Source organism: Pseudophryne corroboree, chromosome 1 (genome assembly GCF_028390025.1).
Source record: "Pseudophryne corroboree isolate aPseCor3 chromosome 1, aPseCor3.hap2, whole genome shotgun sequence".
In the NCBI taxonomy this organism is placed as follows: Eukaryota; Metazoa; Chordata; class Amphibia; order Anura; family Myobatrachidae; genus Pseudophryne; species Pseudophryne corroboree.
Genome location: NC_086444.1, coordinates 1,232,955,909 through 1,232,960,711, shown reverse-complemented (window position 1 = coordinate 1,232,960,711; position 4,803 = coordinate 1,232,955,909). Strand labels below are relative to the sequence as shown.

The 4,803-nt window shown below is 42.1% G+C and overlaps 1 pseudogene; it reads right to left on the bottom strand.

Annotated features, from left to right (window-relative positions):
• Nucleotides 1–820: 820 nt before the first annotated feature.
• LOC134934254 (5S ribosomal RNA) lies at nt 821–939 on the bottom strand (annotated as a pseudogene).
• Nucleotides 940–4,803: the final 3,864 nt, after the last annotated feature.

The window sequence follows — 4,803 nt, the reverse complement described above, 5'->3', positions numbered from 1 at the left end:
CACATATATGCAGAGACTGCAGCAGATATTGGAGATACTGTATCTGCTATGTTCGCTCCACATTAAATTCTTAATATTTGTAGATACCCCCTCCCCCCTCCCCCCCCCCCCCCACACACACACACACATGCACACATCAGCAGGAATGATGCCCGAGAGAAAAAAAGAGACTCTTTTGTGGGCGCACTCTTTACTTTTAAATGATATAATATATGAAATATTACAGATAAATATCAATATAGATGTAAAATATAACTTTTATTAATATCATAGAATAAAAATGGTCAGTGGTCAATAAGGTAACAATCAGATAATGTGAGGAAGTAACATAGTAACATAGTAACATAGTAACATAGTATCTGAGGTTGAAAAAAGACAATTGTCCATCGAGTTCAACCTATTTGTGGTCTCCTATGCATGATGATTTGACTAAAATTTCTGACTGATGCTGCTGTCAGCCGTTGCATCAAGTAACTAGCAAGTAAATGCTGATACTTGATAACACAAGAAAAATTTAAATAAACTGGATAATAATTCAATTAATAACAATTAAATGCTGATAATAGCATAATAAGTTACCAACTGCCAAAATGCAATAAGAGTGCTTTAAGGAGTTAACATAAATTGTTCTGAAGACACGTAAGCTGCCAATATGTATTGCCCCCGTATTCATCCAAAATGAAACAGTTGTAAGGCTGGGATGTTGGAGACTGAAGATTGCAATTTTGCCAATTTTGATAAGAGAAAAAACAGTGAGAGATAAGATAGCAAGGTGAATCTGCTGTCAGTGTTAGACTCTGAGCATGATGGACCAATGTGAGCTCTACTACACTGGGTCTTCCTCAAGGGTCACCCACTGGAGTACTGACCTAGCCCAACACTGATTAGCTTCCAAGATCAGACGGCTTTGGGCGTTTCCAGTGTGGTATGGTAGTAGAGAGATACGAACGACAGCAGAAACTCTGGAATCACTGATGAGAGTTCACGAAATAAGTAGTATAAGGGAGAAAGATGAGGAAGACCCAGTGTAGTAGAGCTCACATTGGTCCATCATGCTCAGAGTCTATAGGGCCCTACACACTGGCCGATTTTTTGAAAGATATGAACGATCTCGTTCATAAATGAACGAGAACTCGTTCATATCTTTCAGTGTGGAGACTCCTGCGATGAACGATGCGCGGCCCTGCGCTCGTTCATCACTGGTCTCCCGTCGGCTGTGCATGCAGGCCAATATGGACGATCTCGTCCATATTTGCTTGCACTTCAATGCAGCCGCGTGACGGGGGGAGTGAAGAAACTTCACTCTCCCCGTCACTGCCCCCCCGCCGCCAGGTCGCTCGTCGGCCGTATCCGCCGTCGGGCAGCTCGGCGGCGGGTCGGCCAGTGAGTAGGGCCCTTAACACTGACAGCAGATTCACCTTGCTATCTTATCTCTCACTGCTTTTTCTCTTATCAAAATTGGCAAAATTGCAATCTTCAGTCTCCAACATCCCAGCCTTACAACTGTTTCATTTTGGATGAATACGGGGGCAATACATATTGGCAGCTTACGTGTCTTCAGAACAATTTATGTTAACTCCTTAAAGCACTCTTATTGCATTTTGGCAGCCGTAACTTATTATGCTATTATCAGCATTTAATTGTTATTAATTGAATTATTATCCAGTTTATTTCAATTTTCCTGTGTTATCAAGTATCAGCATTTACTTGCTAGTTACTTCCTCACATTATCTGATTGTTACCTTATTGACCACTGACTATTTTTATTCTATGATATTAATAAAAGTTATATTTTACATCTATATTGATATTTATCTGTAATATTTCATATATTATATCATTTAAAAGTAAAGAGTGCGCCCACAAAAGAGTCTCTTTTTTTCTCCATACTGTTGTTGTTAGCATACCCATTGACTCAGGGTGCACCACCAAATTATGATTAGAAAACCATGTTTTCTTTGTATCCTTCATTTTGGTAATACAAATTGATACTCTATACCCATTATACACCGGTGCGGTACCCCTTCAAATATATGATGCTCGAGAGTCCAGATTGCTCGCACACACTGGATTGATGTTAACGAAGGATGAAACGATCGTGTTCCGTCCTCCAATGTGCGCCACTCCCCGTGTTTTGGTTTTGGATCGGCATCTCCGTCATGTTTCGGATCTGGATCTGGTGTTGTCAGAACCACCATCACGTGTTTTGGTTTTCATAAAAACGGATAAAATCACCTAATTTGGGTCTTTTTAGTTTTTTTGCTGGCACAGCATTATGAACCTCAATAACATTCATTTCCAGTCATTTCCAGCCAGCTTTGACCACCTCACACCTCACAATATTGTTCACCAACATAGGCCAAAGTCACATGCAGCCGTTCCATAAAAAAAGATGGCCGCTACCGCCTGCAAAGGTGCAAAAAATTTTAAGAAAAATTAAAAAACATATATATCTTTTTTTATAGACAACTCTACATGCGGGTAAATATGATTTTGGTAAATAAAGGTGTTGGATTGAGAGATATTGAACACCTTAAAGGCGCGGATACGTTTTTTTTTACCAATATCATTTTTACATGCATGTACAATTGTCTATACATTTTTTGTTTTATGTTTTTGCCCCTTTGTATGTTGCCCTGTATGATCAACCATCATGTTACCCAGCAGGGCCCATGAAGGATGGCGCTGATGACATGCAGGAGTGCGCACGGTCAGTGACATGGTGGGTACACACTAGATGATGTGCCCGATATGCGGGTGCAATCCGCCAGATCGTACGACATATCGTCCACTGTGTCTACCCAGCTTTTGACTTCCGCCCCCAGGACCCCCCTGGAGTGGAGGACTTACTGTACTCCTGCTGGTAAGTGGTCACCGCTCAGTGGCCCCCAGCCTGTTCCAGCTCGGAATACCTACCTGTTGGCTCTCTCCCATTCTCTGAGTGCAGTGCTCAGAGCCATTGGAGAGAGATGTTCCCACTGTATTGTGTAATGAGGGATATACTGGCAGCCAGTGTGTGTGGGCAGTGAGACTAGATCTAAGTGACATGATGACACGGGGACAAGTACAGTGTTTGCTAAGCGCTCCAATGCCTATTGAGATAACTAATTACATTAACCCTTTCTCCCCCTCACATCATCAAAGAGACTGCGCTGGCTGATCCCAGTGACAGCTCAGAGCTTAGTGCTTTCATGTTTCCTCTCTGAGAGCGGATAATTAATTCTCCTATACAAACCTCGCCTCTTCAGAAGTCTCCTAATGCCTCCAGTGCTGGATGAGTGCAGAGCAGGCACACTGTTACTGCCAGGCAGAGGGGATGGGGCAGCACGCTACACGCAATGCAGGAGTCTGTGTACTGTATGCGTACTCATACATATGTCCTGTCCATAGCAGAGAGAAGCTCAATGAGTTCTATACATACATCATGGGATACAGAGTCCTCCTGTCATGGTGAATATCCATGCTCGGATGGAATGCCATGTTATATCCTGACAGGGGTGAGTTTACTATGCTAACCCCTGCCCCCTAAACCTAACTTTCCCTTCTTGCAGCATCTAAATTTCTCTGCACATGTTACATCTGCGCCACATGCAGTGCAACATGGTTTTGAACAATTGATAACATTTTTGGTTTGCTAACAACTCTGAATAACCCCCTTCTAACAGAGTCAGAGCACATATAACTCACACGCTTATACCAGAGTCAGAGCACATATAACTCACACACTTATACCAGAGTCAGAGCACATATAACTCACACACTTATACCAGAGTCAGAGCACATATAACTCAAACACTTATACCAGAGTCAGAGCACATATAACTCACACACTTATAACCAGAGTCAGAGCACATATAACTCACACACTTATACCAGAGTCAGAGCACATATAACTCACACACTTATAACCAGAGTCAGAGCACATATAACTCACACACTTATACCAGAGTCAGAGCACATATAACTCACACACTTATACCAGAGTCAGATAACATATAACTCACACACTTATACCAGAGTCAGAGCACATATAACTCACACACTTATACCAGAGTCAGAGCACATATAACTCACACACTTATACCAGAGTCAGAGCACATATAACTCACACGCTTATACCAGAGTCAGAGCACACATAACTCACACACTTATACCAGAGCCAGAGCACATATAACTCACACGCTTATACCAGAGTCAGAGCACACATAACTCACACACTTATACCAGAGTCAGAGCACATATAACTCACACACTTATACCAGAGTCAGAGCACATATAACTCACACACTTTTACCAGAGTCAGAGCACATATAACTCACACACTTATACCAGAGTCAGAGCACACATAACACACACTTATACCAGAGTCAGAGCACACATAACTCACACACTTATACCAGAGTCAGAGCACACATAACTCACACACTTATACCAGAGTCAGAGCACCTACAACTCACACACTTATACCAGAGTCAGAGCACATATAACTCACGTGCTTATACCAGAGCCAGAGCACATATAACTCACACACTTATACCAGAGTCAGAGCACACATAACACACACTTATACCAGAGTCAGAGCACATATAACTCACACCCTTATACCAGAGTCAGAGCACACATAACTCACACACTTATACCAGAGTAAGAGCACATATAACTCACACACTTATACCAGAGTCAGAGCACATATAACTCACACACTTATACCAGAGTCAGAGCACATATAACTCACACACTTATACCAGAGTCAGAGCACATATAACTCACACACTTACACCAGAGTCAGAGCACATATAACTC